The sequence below is a fragment of the Rattus rattus genome, chromosome 3, assembly GCF_011064425.1.
Source record: "Rattus rattus isolate New Zealand chromosome 3, Rrattus_CSIRO_v1, whole genome shotgun sequence".
Lineage (NCBI taxonomy): Eukaryota > Metazoa > Chordata > Mammalia > Rodentia > Muridae > Rattus > Rattus rattus.
Window position 1 is genome coordinate 48,275,784 of NC_046156.1, and position 19,023 is coordinate 48,294,806.

Consider the following 19,023-nt stretch of genomic DNA (forward strand, 5'->3'; position numbering starts at 1 on the left):
ATGTTTCTGCCATTGATGATAATGGACTGAATCTGTAAGCCAGCCCCTATCAAACATTGTCCTTATGAGAGTTGCCTTGGTCATGGTGTCTGTTCACAGCAGTAAAACCCTAACTAACACAAAGCCCAACAGCAGAAAAATATAAGCAGTTTAAATTACATGCTGTACATTTCACCATAAAAAGGGAAATCAACAACTGTCATCCCTCTGGGTAACATCTTTTCTCTACCACTTGATAAACTAGTTCTGTTTGAATGTGGGAACAAAGATTCCTGGAAAGAAGCTCCCTTCGAAAAAGTGAATTTGCTGATTAGAATTTCAGTACTGTGGAGAGATTGCATTGTTGCAGATCCAAAGGCTAGTTAGCTTATCTTGGGCTAGTTGGCCTTTAGATCTGCAAGTCCTCTGGAACAGCCATTCTTTTACCCACCTCTGTGTCAGAACTAACATCTGGTGAATACTAAATAAAAATCCTTTTGGAGTTTATTAACTTAGCAACCCACTTGCTTCCCCCCAACCAAAAGCTCAGTATCTTAAGGCTACAGAAAAGATCTGCCCATTACTCTAGACTTCCCTCTCTGGTGTATTTTAAACTTGCCCGAATTTACTAATTTATTTGTTTTGAAACACTATCAAACCTTAATGAAACGGCTTTCATGTTGGAACATGGCATTTGGGCTTAATCTCTGGTCTCAGGCCATGGTCACTCAAAATGGCTCTAGAATAAACTGTCTCTTAATCCTTTTACAATGAAAGCTGTGGGTTTTTTCCACTGACACATGTTCAGTTAATATTAGGCAAATACTCTTGTTTTATTTCTTCATGTAACTAACTACTATAACTTTTTAGATGTAGTAGGTACTCAACAAATATCGATAAATCAGAATTTGTTTAATTCAAACATTTCTAGTGACATAAGAATTATGTAAGAGGTGAGAACTTGGGTAATTGATGGCAATTAAACCAAAAATTAAATAGCAATTAAACCATTTAAAGAGCCAAGAGAGAATTGGAGAGCTGGCTAAGCAGGCTAATGTCTGTCTGGCAAGCATGGAATCTGACTCTGACCTTCAGTATTCAAAACATTGCTAGGGGTGGCCATGTCTGCAGCTCTTGAGAAACAGCAGCCAAATCAGGGAGACCCAGATTCAGCGAGAAACCCTGCCTCAAAAAAGTTAACAGCAGTAAAGGAAGGCAACCTCTGGCCTGCACACACACAGGCTCACAGATGCACTAACAAGCACATGTACATTCACACCCTCCACACATGGAAGACTGAATGCAGACTGGAAGTGATTTTAAAGGCAAGAAAAATACAGAAAAAAAAGAAGAAACAAACCAACTGACTGCTTTTAGAGAAAGCGGCTGTGCAATATCAGAGAAGGCTATTTATTTGAGTTTGTCTCTAACACAAATGTTGCTACTCAAAAACTAATGCTCTGCAGGACTTCAGAATCGTTGAGTGATTAATGAGACAGTAACCCTGAACACAAAAGATGTGAATCTGAGGACAGCAAAGAGGAATGTTCTACAAGTCATTCCAAGGATACCACACATTTGGTTGACTCCAGGAAAGACCTACTATTGAGTCCAAACTCAGCCAGACGAGTTGCGAGTGAAATAGCATCAAAATATATACCTTGAGTGTCAGTGTTGCACAAGAATACTACAAATACATAATACTGAGAATGGTTTAAAGCCTGAGGAATCTTTGTTTTCACTTGCTAATTACAGGTTTGCACACACACACAATTTTAATATAAAGCTTGGTGAGGTCACTCACCATGATAGACAATTTCTATTGAGTGTTCAAGTTATTTTGACTGATAATATTCTGAATACAGTAGCCATATTTTTTGTTTTCTTGATGTCACATAGATATCAGAACTTCAGGGACGCTGGGCTTACATAACTACAAATACCATTCCTTAGCTAAATATGTATTACATGAATGCATGAATTGTTATTTGAAATTATTGTAATCAACTTTATAAAGAAAAGCCTTACTTTTTTAAAAAAATCAGTCTAGCTTTTTAAGATAATTTGTTACAAATAAATACTAAATATGCACAGTTTTAATGACTGTAAATACAATCTAAAGATTTTATTCTGAATATAAACTCAAAATTACATTTTTCATAGGAAATATAAATTTCCCTCTTTTCATATAGCTTCTGATGAGAATCATAAATCTTGATTTTTTTTGTTAATTTCTGGCAGAACAGGAATGATATTGGCTGAGAAAAGAACAAAAACAGGGGAGAGAGAGAACCTGTAGAGAACATCAGTGGATAGACACAGCCCACAGTTGAGGGATGGGCCACCCACCCATTAAAAATCTTTAACCCAGAATTGTTACTTTTTTAATTTTATTTTTCTTGGATATTTTATGTATTTACATTTCAAATATTCTCCCCTTTTCCCCTCTCCCATTCCACCTCTCCCATTCCCACCCACCCACTTCCACACTAGCACTCCCCTACATTGGGGAAACAAGCCTCCACAGGACCAAGGGCTTTTCCTACTACTGATGCCAGACAATGCCATCCTCTGCTACATATGAGGTTTGAGCCGTGGGTCCCTCAATGTATACTCTTGAGTTGTTGATCTAGTCCTTGGGAGCTCTGGTGGGGTCTGGTTAGTTGATATTATTGTTCTTACTATGAGGTTGCAAACCCCTTCAGCTCCTGCAATCCTTTCTCCAACTCTTCCATTGGGGTCCCTGTGCTCAGTTCAATAGTTAGCTGCAAGCATCCTCATCTGTATCAGTAAGGACTTGGCAGTGTCTCTCAGGAGACATCCATATCAGGCTCCTGTCAGCAAGCACTTCTTGGCATCAGCAATAGTGACTGGATTTGATGGCTGCATATGGGATGAATCCCCAGGTGGGATAGTCTATGGATGGCCTTTCCTTCAGTCTCTGCTCTACTCTTTGTTCCCATATTTCCTCCCATGAGTATTTTGTTCCCCCTTCTGAGAAGGACTGAAGCATGCACATTTTGGTCTTCCTTCTTCTTGAGCTTTTATGATTTGTGAATTTTTCTTAGGTATTTCAAGCTTTTGGACGAATATCCACTTATCAATGAGTGCATACCATGTGTGTTTTTTCTGTGATTGGGTTACCTCACTCAGGATGATATTTTCTAGTTCCATCCATTTGCCAAGAATTTAATGAACTCTTTGATTTAATAGCTCAGTAGTGCTCCATTGTGTAAATGTACCACATTTTCTGTATCCATTCCTCTGGTGAAGGGCATGTGGGTTCTTTCCAGCATCTGGCTGTTATAAATAAGGCTGCTATGAAGATATGGAGCATGTGTCATTGTTATATGTTGGAGCATCTTTTGGGTGTATGCTCAGGAGAGGTATAGCTGGGTCCTCAGGTAGTACAATGTCCAGTTTTCTGAGGAACCTCCAGATTGATTTCCAGAGTGGTTGTACCAGCTTGCAATCCCACCAACAATGGAGAAGTGTTCCTCTTTCTCCACATACTCGCCAGCACCTACTGTCACGTTACTTGTTAATCTTAGCCATTCTGACTGGTGTAAGGTAGAATCTCAGAGTTGTTATGATATGCATTTCCCTGATGACTAAGGATGTTGAACATTTTTTAGGTGTGTCTCAGCTATTTGGTATTCCTCAGCTGTGAATTCTTTTTGTAGCTTTGTGCCCCATTTTTAATAGGATTATTTGATTCTCTGGAGTCAAACTTCTTGAATTCTTTGTATATATTAGCTCTCTATCAGTTGCAGGATTAGTAAAGACCTTTTCTCGATCTGTTGGTTGTGTTTTGTCCTATTGACAGTGTCCTTTGCTTAAAGAAGGTTGACAGTTTTATGAGGTCTCATTTGTTGATTCTTGATCCTAGAGGATAAGCCATTGTTGTTCTGTTCAGGAAATTTTCCCTTGTGCCTACATGTTGGAGGATTTCCCCCCTCCCTTTTTTTTTTATTAGTTTCAATGTATCTGGTTTTATATGGAGGTCTTTGATACACTTGGCCTTGAGCTTTGTACAAAGAGATAAGAATGGGTCAATTTGCAATCTTCTACATGCTGACCTCTAGTTGACCCATAACCATTTATTAGAAATTCTGTCTTTTTCCCAATGGGCAGTTTTAGCTCCTTTGTCATAGATCAAGTGACCATAAGTGTGTGGGTTCATTTCTGTGTCTTCATTTATATTCCATTGATCTACCTGCCTGTCTCTGTACCAATACCATGCAGTGTTTTTTTTCTTAATCACTTTTGTTCTGTACTACAGCTTGGGGTCAGGGATGGTGATTTCCCCAGTTCTTTTATTGTTGAGAATAGTTTTCATTGTCCTGGGTTTTTTGCTTTTCCAAATGAATTTGCAAAATGCTCTTTCTAACTCTATGAAGAATCAAGTTGGGATTTTGATGGGAATTGCATTGAATCTGTAGATTGCTTTTGGCAAAATGGCTATTTTTACTATATTAATCCTGCTAATTAATGAGTATAGGAGATCTTTCCATCTTTTGAGATCATCTTAGATTTTCTTCTTCATATCTGCCTCATATGTAGCAGAGGATGGCACTGTCCATCCACAATAGGAGGAAAAGGCCTTGGTCCTTTGAAGGTTTGTTTCCCCAATGTAGGGGCATTGAGGTGGGAGTGCATGGGTTGGGATGGGAGCATCCTCATAGCAGCAGGTTGAAGGGAGGAAGGTAAGGGAGAGGGGGAAAGGGATTAGCATTTTTAGGGTAAATACATAAAATATCCAAGAAAAATAAATTTGAGAGTTTTAGACATTTTATTTTGATCGTATTATTGATTTTCCCAGCTTCTCTCACATATGGTCCCCATTCCTATACCCACCCTATTGAATGCCTTCTTTCTTCTAAACCCATTGATTACAATTTGTGGTGCCTATAAACTCTTGGGTGTATAGCTATTCTACCAGTATGTAGAAACTCTTGATTGTGTACTCAACCTGTTAGTGGCCACACCACTCAACAAAATTAACATGCTCCTCTTGTCATTATTAATTATCAATAGATCCTCAGCTAGAGGGTGGAACCTTCTGCCTCACTCTTCCTTGTATACTGGGTCTTGCCTCACTTGAACCGATTCTCTTATGTAGTCCACTTCATCCAACATTAACATATTATGCATGTATTTTGTGTTTGAAATGAAACTCTTTTAAGGTTGAAAAAAATCCCTGTTATCACAGTGTTACCTTTCGATGCCTAATGAAGCATGTAGTCTATCATGCACAGCGATCATTAAGTGTTGGTGTTTCCAGCAATGATACAGGAATAAGTGATACCTTTTCACTCATCCCTTTCTGAAATCTCCAAAATTATAAAAGACGTTTGAAACTATGGGATACTTTGAAATCTCTACCAGAATCTTTATACAGCATCTTTTAGAGCAGTACCAACTGAAAAAAAAATGAAATTGAATACTATAATTTTAACTGAATTTTTTTCTAAGGGTAGTCATTCAGTGGCTTATGAATTAACTAAAGCAACTGCAAAATCTTCAATGTTTCCCATTTTAGAAAGATGTTGGAGTCATAGACCTAGGTAAAGAATAGTTAAAGCAACTTTTCATTAGGCCTTGTATGTGGTGGGATTTAGTGGTAGTGTTTATGTTCTATAAAGAATTTTCCCTGCCCTATTCAGGGGGAATAAGTAGGTTTCATGCTAAACAGAACAATACAAAAAGTAAAAAAAAAAAAAAAAAAAAAAGAGAGAGAGAGAGAGGAAAAAAAGAAAGAAAACCAGTTGTTCCCAGGTGTTTTCTTTGCAGCAACAGATTTTTTTTTAAAAAGCAAAAATGAAAGCAATTTCTATACCCTAAGGAGGTCTGGACTACAGACAGAGGTGCCTGATACTTCTTTTGACATGACTGCTGGCACGAGGTAATCTAGGCCAGTCCAGCCAGGTCAGCCACATTTTAGGATAAATTAAAATGTCAGCTCTTAACTGAAAGCTTTTGATTTTTAACGACTTGAATTTAAAACTATCTGAATTGGAAAAGAAAATATTTGAAGGATCATTTGTGGTAGGTACAAATGAAGTGTGAGGGGTGAGCATCTGAGTACTGTGGCAGAATGAGGAGAATCCGAAGACCCCAGTTTAGTCTCAGACAATTCTGTCAGGCTTCTCAAAACAGAACATCAATTGCATTTATTGTTGATCAGAACAAACAAATAATTTTAAAATAATTATGGGTTATCAAGCAGTTTCACATTTTGGGAAGTTTTACAATAGAGGTGGCATTAAAATGGATGAGGTGAGAGCTGCGAAGACTCTCAGTCAGGAAAGAGCTTGCCTTACAGAGATGTGTACTCAGGTCTCACAACCCAGTACCCATGGGCAGCCAGGAGGCAGGCAGGATGGGAAAAGCTTGCAGTCCCAGTGCTGGCGAGGCAGAGTAAGCTCAGAACCTGGGGCTTTGGTATTAGCTTCCCAGAAAACCTAATCCACCTGGCGAGTTCCAGACCTATAAGGAACCCTGTCACAAATTAAGTTGGGTAACACCTGAGGAATGGCATCTGCCGTCGCCTTCTGGCCTCTACACACACATGTACACATACACCAAAACACACACATAAACAAAGTGCATGGAAAAATGTAACTTATTTAATGAATGATTTGGATGAAAATCATGTTGGAATTCTATTTCCCACAAAAATAAGCTATAAATATGGGGGGTCAAATAAACAAGAAAAGACATTTTTATGGGATGAATTGATAGAAAATTACCTGATCATAAACAAAGTCCTTTATCAGTTACTTATTCTGAATGACAATTCACACCTGGTGGATTTAAACAATGATTTGTTTTCTCTTAATACCGGGATTGGCTGAGACACTCTTAAGCTGGTTTTAATTGGGATTTCTCAAGAGTCTGCTTATTGACCACAGGTCAAAAGGAGTTTGTCTAATGCTTGGAAGAGAAGAAGGATGACTGTTTTAAACTCTGAGGTGGCTAAACCTGCCTTCTTTGAGCTTAGCGGCTCTGAGGTTTCAAAGGGGCAAAAGGAGAAACTGCAAGAGCTTTGAGCCCTTGCTCAAAAGTCATACAGCCTTTTGCTTAACTCTACTAGCTTTGGCAAGTCACAAGGTCTTTGGATCTCAAAATCCAGGCATGAAAACTTGACAAGAGAAACTGCCAAACAGTTTGGGCAATTTATATGCCATTGCAGGTGCAGGTTCTTAAGGCTGATTTTGTTATTTTATAACATAAAATGTTACATATTTACTGCAAATTGCCATAGTAAATAAGACAGAACAATGGATAGGAAAGTGGTTAAACTAATTCTCACCATATGACTAGATGTTAACAATTTCTAATAGTAAGAATTATGGGTCAATGAGAAAAGTAAAAAGATAAAATGTACAAGTAGTAGGTTAAGCCAAATTATATTAATTGACACAATAAATGTCAACACTATGAAAATAAGGTAATGCTACCAAAACTACTTTAATTATAAAATTCATAGTAAAATGCTTCTTTTTTTTTAATTGGTTATTTTATTTATTTACATTTCCAATGTTGTCCTCCTTCCTGGTCTCTCCTCCACAAACCCCCTAACCTATCCCCTTCCCCTTTGCCTCTATGAGGGTGTGCCTCTGCCCACTCCTGCCACACCACTCTAGCATCTCCCTATGCTGGGACATCAAGCCTCCACAAGACCAAGGGCCTCCCCTCCCACTGATATCAGATAAGGCAATCCACTGCTACATATCTAGGTTGAGCCATGGATCCCTCCACATATACTCTTTGGTTGATGGTTTAGTCCCTGGGGGACTCTGGAGGTCCAGTTAGTTGATATTGTTGTTCTTCCTATGGGGTTGCAAACCCCTTCAGCTCCTTCAGTTCTTCCCCTAGCTCTTCCTTGGGGTCTCCAGGCTCAATCCAATGGTAGGCTGTGAATATCTGCATCTGTATTACTCAATGCTGGCAGAGCCTCTCAGGGGACAGTCATACCAGCATCCAGTCAGCAAGTGCTTTTCAGCATCAGCAATAATGTCAGGGTTTGGTGGCTGCAGATGGGATGAATCTCTAAGTGAGGTGATCTCTGCATGGCCACCCTTCACAATAGCCAGAAATAATATAAAATACCTTGGTGTGACTCTAGCCAAGCAAGTGAAAGATCTGTATGACAAGAACTTCAAGTCTCTGAAGAAAGAAATTGAAGAAGATCTCAGAAAATGGAAATATCTCCCCTGCTCATGAATTATCAGGATTAATATTGTAAAAATGACCATCTTGCCAGAGTAATCTACAGATTCAATGCAACTCCCCTCAAAATTCCAGCTCTAATTAGTTTCTGTTTTTATGATCTGTCCATTAATGAGAGTGGTGTGTTGAAGTCTCCTACTACTTTGGTGTATGGAACAATGTGTGCTTTGAGCTTTAGTAAAGTTTCTTTTCTGAATGTGGGTGCCCTTGCATTTGGAGCATAGATGTTAAGAATTGAAAGTTCATCTTGATAGATGTTTCCTTGGATGACTATGGAGTGTTCTTCCTTAACTTTTTTGATAACTTTTGGTTGAAAGTCGACTTTATTAGATATTAGAATGGCTATTCCAGCTTGCTTCTTGGGACCAATTGCTTGGAAACTTTTTCCAACCTTTTATTCTGAGGTAGCGTCTGCCTTTGTCACTGAGGTACATTTCCTGTATGCAACAAAATGCTGGGTCCTCTTTATGTATCCAGTCTGTTAATCTATATGTCTTTTTATTGGAGGATTGAATCCATAGATGTTAAGAGATATTAAGGAATAGTGATTGTTGTTTCCTGTTATTTTTGTTGTTAGAGGTGGAATTATGTTTGTGTGGCTCTCTTCTTTGGCTTTGTTGCAAAAAGACTACTTTTTTGCCTTTTCTAGGGTGTAGTTTCCCTCCTTGTGTTGGAGTTTTCCATCTATTATTCTTTGTGGGGCTGGTTTTGTGGAAAGATATTGTGTAAATTTTTTTTGTTATGGAATATCTTAGTTTCTCCATCTGTGGTAATTGAGAGTTTTACTGGATACAGTAGCCTGGGCTGGCATTTGTGTTCTCTTAGGATCTGCATGACACCTGCCCAGGATCTTCTGGCTTTCATAGACTCTGATGAGAAGTCTGGTGTAATTCTGGTAGGTGCCTTTATATGTTACTTGACCTTTTCCCCATACTGCTTTTAATATTCTTTCTTTGTTTTGAGCATTCAGTGTTTTGATTATTATATGATTATTATTATTTCTGGTCCAATCTATTTGGAATCCAGTAGGCTTCTTGTATGTTCACCGGCATCTCTTTCTTTAGGTTAGGAACTTTTCTTCTATAATTTTGTTGAAGACATTTACTGGCCCTTTAAGTTAGGAATCTTCACTCTCTTCAATATCTGTCATACTTAGGTTTGGTGTTCTCATTGTGTCCTGGATTTCCTGGATGATTTGGATTAGGAGCTTTTTGCATTTTGCATTTCCTTTAACTATTGTGTCAATGTTTTCTATGGTATCTTCTGCCCCTGAGATTCTCTCTTCTATCACTTATATTCTGTTGGTGAAGTTTGCTTGCATCTATAACTCCTGATCTCTTTCCTAGGATTTTATCTCCAGGGTTGTCACCTTTTGTGCTTTCTTTATTGTTTTTATTTCCATTTTTAGATCCTGGATGGTTTTGTTCAATTCCTACACCTGTTTGGTTGTGTTTTCCCATAATTCTTTAAGGGATTTTTGTGTTTACCTGTGTTGTCCTGTATTTCTTCGGGGGAGTTATTTATGTCCTTCTTAAAGTCCTCTATCATCATCATCAGATGTGATTTTAAGTCCAATCTTGCTTTCCTGGTGTGTTTGCTGTGGTGGGAGAACTGGGCTCTGATGATGCCAAGTAGCCTTGGTTTCTGTGGCTTAGGTTCTTGTACTTGCCGCTCGTCATCTGGTTATTTGTGATGTTAGTTGGTCTTGCTGTCTCTGACTGGAGCTTGTGCCTCCACTGGGCCTGTGAGCCTATGAGCCTGTGATCTTAGGAGGGAGAGTGCTTCTGAAAGGCCAGCTCTCTCAGGGCAGGTTTTGTGTCTGAGAGCTGTGGGACAGCCCCAGCTCTGGATGCAGATGGAGAATGGAATGCCCTGTTCTAGGCTGCCCTGTGGCTCTGGTGTCCTGTGAGTTCTTGGCATGTCTCTCCTTGGACAGTCAGTAGAGTGAAAGTGGGGTTCCACCTGTGGCCTGTAGGCTTAGGAAGGAGAGTGCTCCTGGCCGACCAGCTCTCTGCAGGCAGGATTTTTGTCCCAGTCTCAAAGTTTGTTTTTTTGTTTTTTTTTTGTTTGTTTGTTTGTTTGTTTTTGTATCTGCTTTCTTTGTGGCTGAGTATGTGGTCAGTTTTGTAGGAAGTTCTGTGCTGGTGCTGGTCTATTGTATTTGGGTGGAATGTACTGTAGATATCTGTTGGTCAAGTTGATTCATAATATCTGTTAGCTCTATTATTTTTCTGTTTAGTTTCTGTCTGGATGTCCTGTTCATGGGTAAGAGTGGATTATTGAAATCTCCCACTATTGATATGTGGGGCTCCATGGGTGATCTAAGATTTAGTAATATCTCTTATAAATATGAGAGCCCTTTTGTTTGAGGCATATATGTTAAGAATTGAGACATCAACTTAGTGTATTTTTTTCAATGATGATTATGAAGTCTCCAGGCACATGTGTAGCAGAGGACTGCCTTGTATGGCCTCAGTGGTCGAGAATGCACTTAATCCTGTGGAAACTTGATTACCTCAGAGTAGGGAGATGCTGGTGGGAGTAAGATAGGGTTGGGTGGGTAAGTGTGGGAGCACCCTCTCAGAGGCGGGGGTGCTAGGGTGAAGAACTCACTGGAGCTGGCTTACAGTTTCAGAGATCTACTCCATTGGCATCCTTGTGGCCAGCACAGCAGCATGCAGATGAACAAGGTGCCAGAGAAGGAGTTGAGCATTCTACATCTTGATCCACAGGCAGCAGAAAACGATTGTGTGCCATTCTGGGCTCAGCTTGGGCTTCTTTTTTATTGGATAGTTTATGTATTTACATTTCAAACGTTATCCCTTTTCCCGGTTCCCCTCTCTCCCATCCCCCTCCCAATTCTTCCCACCCCCAAATCTATGAGGATGCTCCCCCTCCCACCCACCCTCACCTACATTTCCCTACACCGGGAAACTGAGCTTTCATGGAACCCAGGGCTTCTCCTCCTGTTGATGCCAGACAATGCCTTCCTCTGCTACAAATGTGGCTGGAGCCGTGGGTCCCTCCATGTGTACTCACTGGTTTGTGGTTTAGTCCCTGGGAGTTCTGGGAGTCTGGTTGGTTGATGTTTTTGTGCTCCCTATGGGGTTGCAAACCCACTCATCTCCAATAATGAAAGACTTCCTTCATCAAGGCCACACCTATTCCAACAAGGCTACACCTCCTAATAATGCCACTCCCTGTGGGCCTTTTGGGGCTGATTATATTCAAACTACCATACAGGCCAAATCTCCAGTGATCACAGATACATGGACTTCATAGTATGTCTTCCACACGGTTTCAGGGAAATGCTGGTTGCACTGAATTAACTAGAATGGTAGATTCTTTTTAGTTTTGGAGGAAAGTTTGAGAATAATTTATATTGCTTCTTTAAATGTGGGTGAAATTTACCATTACACTTATTAGAGTACAGAATTCTTTGTTGAAAGATAGTTTTATTTTTATTTTTAAATAAAAGTTACTTTAACAAGTGATTCAATATTCTTAACAATTCTGGGTTTATTCAGATTTGCCTTTGTCATTTGGTCTTGGTAGACTTTCTGCTTCTAGACGTTTGTCCATTTTATATAGGTCATAAACTATTTGGGGATACAATTAAGGATGTTTTCATTGTCCTTTCTTACAGGTACCTTTATTCCTACAGTATTGGTCCCTTAAACTCCATCACCAACCTCAGGAATTTGAATATTCTCTTTAGTCCGCACAGTTAAAACGCTATCTGTTGTTGTTTTGTTATCTATTGATTTTATCTTTTCTAAACTTTATTTCTTTTTTCTTTACTCTATATTATTTTCTTCTTTGTGTTAGCTTTGGTTTAGTCTGTTATTACAGTTCCTCAGTGTGTACATTTGAAGTTCGTCATTTGAGAACTTTCTTTGTTTCAATGTCTTTCTATTTATGAGTATTTTTGCTGTGTCTATATTTTTGGTTTGTAATAATTTCACTCTTGTGCTTCTATAAGCTCATCTGTAAGCATTTTCTAGATGTTTTGTTCTCATTGTCTAAGTTTTAATTATTTTCTCTAAGGAAATGAACTACTCAGAGTTGTGAATGTTATAGTTTTGTTTCTGTTTCAAGACCAGCAGTTAGATATCAAAGCACAGATGCCCAGTGTTTGATAGCCAGGTCAATTTCCCCAACCTAATGTCTCACCATTCCTGGTCAAGCTGTTCAGAAAATGTTCACCTAGCTGCTGTCACAGAGAAAATTGACTGTGACTATTGTACAAACTCAAGTGAAGGACTGACAGCTTCAGCATCTGGTAAGCTCTGTTCTCTGATGCCAAAAAAGAATAAGGTGAAAAAGACTAATTATTAGATATGGATTTATTGATTTACTTGGCATTTTATTTAAATCATTGCTTGGACTGCCCAGTTTCCAAGCTTAGCTTCCCTTGCTACCTGGAACAGAATGACATAGAGAAATAGCTCGTAACACTTGGTCATTGCCCTTAACAACCTGCTGACTACCACCTGCCTTTGTAAAATCTCACTTGCCTGCCACACCTGGTAGTTCTAGCCTGTAAAAGGAGAATGCCAACTGGCCTCAGTATTAAAGCCTTTCTGGATCTCTCCTGATTTTGGTAGTGTAGAGTGTAGTGTCTTCGCTTCCACTCTCATTGGTGTCGGAATGCTTACTCCAGAAGGATTCCCACAACAATGCCAAGATGGCACCTTGTTAGTCTTTCCAGGGGTAAGAAAAATCTGTGTTCTCATGTGGTAGAGAGTAGGTGACAAACATGATCAAATTCTGCGTGAGCTTTAAAAAGGCCCAGATCCTCTCTACAAGGAAGAAGTCCTTACAATCAAATCGCTTTATAAAGGCCTTATCTCCTGATGTCATCCCATTGGCCATTAGTTTTCAACATGTGAATTACAGGAGAACATGTTCAAACCATGACATCCTGGATAGCTCTTCTTTCTCATTGATCTCCTAATTCTGCTTCTGGCTGTCAATCATCCAGAGTGCTTAACTCCATGCACCTATGCATTCTCCTCCTTAATTTTGGTACTCTTAATTTGGGGGTTAAACATTTCCACAAGAGTGTACCCAGCACTCTAGGCCATTCTCCATAACCCTATCAGATAGTTCTAGGGCTATTTTCTCTAAAACTCCAGTTTCTGCATCATATGGGGCAATTTGCATTCCGGCTCAGTTTTCATTCTGTTTCCACTCTATTCTCTCTTCAAATTTCATTTATGTGCTAACTGCCACTTTTCTTTCACTAGAATAAAAAATTCCCTAATTTCATGAGTTCTTATTTTGCTATAATCCTGCTAAGAATGAATGGAATAGATGCTGAATAGATTTTTGCTAAATACTCACCTACATGTACTTACTAACATGGATAGATAATTGAATTCTCTGTGTGTGTACACACTCCTGCATGCCTGCTTGAGTTAACTTTATTTGTTGGCCAAATTTTAAGTCAACGATCTTTTTGAAATTACAATGTCCAAAGGAAGAGGCTACTTACTTTTTCAAATTTTCTTAACTAAAAGCAATAATATATATATATTATATATATATATATTATATATATATATCAGAGAGACAGAGAAAGGCAGAGACAGAGGGAGACAGAAACACACACACAGAGAGAGAGAGAGAGAGAGAGAGAGAGAGAGAGAGAGAGAGAGAGAGAGAGTTGTTATTATTGTTTAATTTAGAGCAGGGCTTCTCAACCTTGGCATTATTGGCAAGGCTTCGGTTAGATACTCTTTTTTCTAAACACAAACAAAAATTGGGTCTCACTATGGAAACCAAGCTTGCCTCAGACTCAGTCACCTGCCTCTGCCTCCTGAGTATTGGGATTCTAAGTGTGTGCTATCATGCGTGGTTTTATCTAGATATCCCCTTACTACAGAGGGCTGTCTGTGTGTATTAAAGGCTATTCAGCAAATCTTCTCATTTCTTCACACTTAATCCCAGTTGCAGCTCCTCAATTTAGGTTTATAATCACCAGTGTGTTCAAACATTGCTGAATGTCAGGGGTAGGTATAGGAAGAATGAAATGCACCCAGTCTGAGAGACATTATGCTGCTCTCTGACAATTGTTAGCTCTCTAAAAAAAAGTATTTAGAATGAAAGATGTACACTGTGGCAATTTGTATATGCTCAGGCCAGAGACTGCCATTATTAGAAGGTATGGCCCTACTGGAGTAGGTGTGGCCTTATGGGAATAGGTATGTCATTGTGGGTGTGGTCTTTAAGACCCTCATCTTTGCTATCTGGAAACCAGTCTTCTACATCAGCCTTCAGATGATTCTGAAGCCTCTCAGTTCCTCCTGCACCGTGCCTGCGTGGATGCTTCCATGTCCCTGCCTTGATGATATTGGACTGAGCCTCTGAACCTGTAAGCCAGTTCCAATTAAATGCTGTCTTTTATAAGACTTGCCTTGGTCATGGTGACTGTTCGCAATAGTAAAACCCTAACTAAGACATACACAAAGGTCTCGATTTCAGATTAGTATAAAAATGCACTCCAGAATAAAAGTACACCATAAAGTAATTAAGTAAACTTGTTTACAAAATATTTGTATTGTCAAATAACGTCACTTGCTCTATAGAACAAAGCTAATAAAATATATGGTGTTCCAAAAACCATACCACAACCTCTAACAACACATTCCAAATTAACTGGTACATCATAGAGTCCATATATATCTATATAAGAGATTTATACTTCCTCTTTCTCTACCCTAGATGCAATCCACAGACCATAGGAAGCTCAAGAAGAAGGATGACCAAATGCGGATGCTCCCACTCCTTCTTAAAAGGGGAAAAATGTATCCATAGAAGGGGATATGGAAGCAAAGTTTAGAGCAGCGACCAAAGCCATTCAAAGGAACAGCCATTCAAAGCCTACCCCACATGTGGCCCATATATATACAGCCACCAAAACTAGATAAGATTGATGAAGCTAAAAAACACATGCTGAAAGGAACCGGATATAGATCTCTCCTGAGAGACACATCCAGAGGATGTCCAATACAGAGGTCAACACTAGCAGCAAAACACTGAACCGAGAACAGGACTCCCTTGGGGAGAATTAGAGGAAGGATTGAAAGAGTTGAAGGAGCTTGCAACCCTATAAGAACAACAATGTCAACCAACCAGAGCCTCCAGGGACTAAACTACTATCAAAAGACTATACATGGACTGACCCAGGGCTCCAACTGCATGTGTAGCAGAGAATAGCCTTGTTGGGGCAACAATGGAAGGGGAAGCCCTTGGTCCTGCCAAGGTTAAACCCCCCAGTGCAGGGGAAGATGGGGGGGGCAGTAAGGGGGATGGATGAGGAGAATACCCGTATGAGGGAGGAGGATGGGATGGGGGGCTTATGGACAGGCAACCAGGAAAGGGAATAACATTTGAAATGTAAGTAAAAAAATATATCTAAGAAATTAAATTAAATTAAAATACCTTTGTAAAAATATATCTGAAAGGGGTTCACTTTGTTATTGGAAGACACTGTTCTCTGGCTATTGGTAATTCAGTAGTTTTATTTTCATAGTCAAAGGTGTATTGATTGTCACACACATAATTGTTTGCGTGTTTAGTTGGCTGATCTTTTCCAGAAGGTTAATTTCAAAATGATTTCAGCATCTAAGTTCGCATAGGAGTTGTCACCATATTGTCTAATTTCTCTTCGTGTTTTGAGTAAGTCTTTTAAATTGCTGGGATATTATGCTCTGGGAAATGACTAGAGTTTTGTGCAGTAACAGCTTTTCATTTGTATTATGAGTCTTAACATCCACTTAGAGTATCAGCTCTCATAGTTTCAAATATACTATTATGAGCCATTTGGAATTGTAAAAGCATTCATAAGTGAATGCATCCTAGAATAGCTCAAATTGGTTGGCTATATGAGACATATTGAAAAATTAAAACAAATAATATCAAATGTATATGCGCTTTGGTTAAATGGAATAAGTGTATTTTGGGTCATTCAAATACATTTCTCATTAGATCAAATAAGCTTTTTGGAAGAGTTTCTTTAGTGTTTTATTACAAGTAGAAAATTGGACCTTAGAAATAACCAGTGCCAGGAACTGTGGAAATGCTCTCCAATGAATAGAGAATATTACTTTAGTGTATACAAGAGGAGTGAAAAATCTGAAACATATAGTGATTTGATTCTCATAAATTTTTATTTATGTAGTACATTGAAACAAAGCATACAAATTAATAAGGGGATTTATTACTCCATATTCAGCATACATTGTTTGTAATCAAGTTATATTATACACATTGAAAATTGAATAATAACAATCATAGTTTTTCGGCTCCTTACATTTTAGACTTTAAAATGGACGAAATGTCAAATGCTCTTACTTTGGAAAATCTAAATTTTTTCCATTCATCTCTACTTCCATAATTCCATCCACTTCATACTCAAGTCCAAGTGTACAAGAACTACCCTGCTGCTTTGCTACATCTAGATCTTGTGCGATTTTCAGGACATTTGCAAGTTTTACTGCTGTGCATAGGAATTCTTGTCCAGAATATTACCCTCCAAGGTAAGTACATAAGCAGCTGGGTTCACATGCTGATACAAATGGAAAAGGTAATCCTTGTGTTGGCCCAGCAAAACTTACGTTTTCCTAAGCTCAAAACTAGATGCTATCTATCCCCTCAGATAACCCACTTTATTTTTTCCCTACTCTGCATACTCTCATCTCCCTTCTTAACAAAAGTTTTAAGGTGTTTCAGATAGATCTTTAGAATTCTTATTTGTAGAATCATTATTAAGCATCATCACTGACACAAAAGCATCAAGACCAAAGACAATCAACCTCCTACTTTATTTTTTTCTATTATTTCAAGACACAGAGAATAAATTAATAATGTAATAGACCTTCAACTATATATTTATTCTCTGTCCTCACAGAAGTCTGGAAACACATGCCATTTTGAAGTTGTGCAAAGAAACGGAGAAAGACAAGCAATCTTGGCCGAAGGTACAAAACCAAGGCATTCAAATCGTGCTGATGTTCATTTTCATATGATTCCAACTCTAAATAGTTCACAAGAGGTAGACGTGACAATGAATGGCAATGTGCTACAGACAGGAGTACAGTAGAATACATTCAATCCTACTATGTGTTATCGTTGATAGAAAGAGTATGAACCCCACAAAGAAGACTGAACCCTACTTCTCTGAACCTGTGATATGTTTGGTTATATAGAGAAAAGAAAATTTAGATTGCCTAAAGTAAGTTGCTGATCAACTGACCTTTCAATGAGATCATTCTGGACTATGTGAACAGACTCAGTATGATCAGAAGGACTTTTAACATGGCTGAGTAGGGCAGAGAAGTGGGTCTCAGTGATTTTTACTTAGGGGAGAAGGATCCGGACCTACTTGGCACCAGCCAATGGGCCTTATAATCGCCAACCATTTCTGTATCTTCTCTCTTTTCCCCACCAACCCATGGACCCTCCCATTCTGATCCTGTCCCTCCCCTCTGTCTTTTGGTTATTGTTCTCCTCCCCTTTCCTTCCTGCTATACTTCACCTCTACCTTCATTTACTGTTCTCTTTCCACCATTCCACTCAGCCTCTGACAATGCGTGTATGCCGGTACACTCAGGACCTCCACTACCCGACCTGTTCTGTTTTTCCCTCCTACTCTTGCGAGGTTTCCTGGCTGAAGACTTCCTGGACAAAGAGGAGCGCCAGTGGAAGGTCTAGTTCCACCGCTGGAGCTCCTCCTACATGGTGCATTGGAAGAACCAGTTTGTCCACTATAGCAAGCAGGAGCGCTGCTCAGACCTGTGACCCATTGGGGGACCCCAGGTCCTGCCGCCCTGCCCAAGCCCCAAGTTGTATATATACTGTTTATTTAAGGGTTGGGATATAATACAATCGAGCCCCCAGGCCCTGTCCACCTCACCCCGACTTCCTCCCACTGGGATCCCCATCTTCTGCATGTCTTGGGCTGAGCTCCCCTCCCCCGCTGTGGCTTCCCAACTCTGGGCTGCCAATAAACTGTTATAGCCACTCCCTTAATGGTATCTTAATTTTGATCTATTGAGACTCATTCTACACTTTAGGACTAGGCAACTGTAGTATGATGAATACAAGTTAGTTTTATCAACTTAACTTGTAATAATTGCCCGCATCTGTTTTGTAATAGAAATAACTGCTATAACGCCAATGTTTATCACTGTCTTTAAAGCATTCTGAACACAATTAGCACACAATGCATGAGAAAATGCTAATCTCCTCTTGTCACCGAGAAATTTGTAGCACAAACCTATGGAAACAATGTCAATGTTTTCACTTTTTATTTCTTTATATTTAGTCACACATGTAGCAAGCGTAGCAACAATTACTTTTTGTTAACCTGTTCTAGTTTTACGTTGAGTAGTTGTTGGGAAGCAAAATACACAAGAGTTCTGGCCTTCAAAGAACTATGATTCTTAAAAAAAAATCTACATAACTCAACTAAGTGGAAGCTTGGCGTGAATTCGTTGCATACCTGAATCAGTGAAGAAGAGACAGTTAGGGATGACAAAGGAACTTCACAACAAGGTCATCTTCATGCTTAACTCAATGATGGAGACCTAAGCTTTGGTACACAGCCTCTAGAGGTGCTCCTAGTTCTGAGGAGCATAAACATTGTCTTCTCTTTTCCAAAATCAGTGTCCAAGAATCTCTTCTTTCCATCTGACTAGCCTTGGAGTTATTTGACCTTGAGAGTGTTTTCTCTTACTCAGTTTTCTTTTAGCATTTTTTTCTGCTAGTCATTAAAGACTAATAGGCAATTAAAATGCAGTCAGC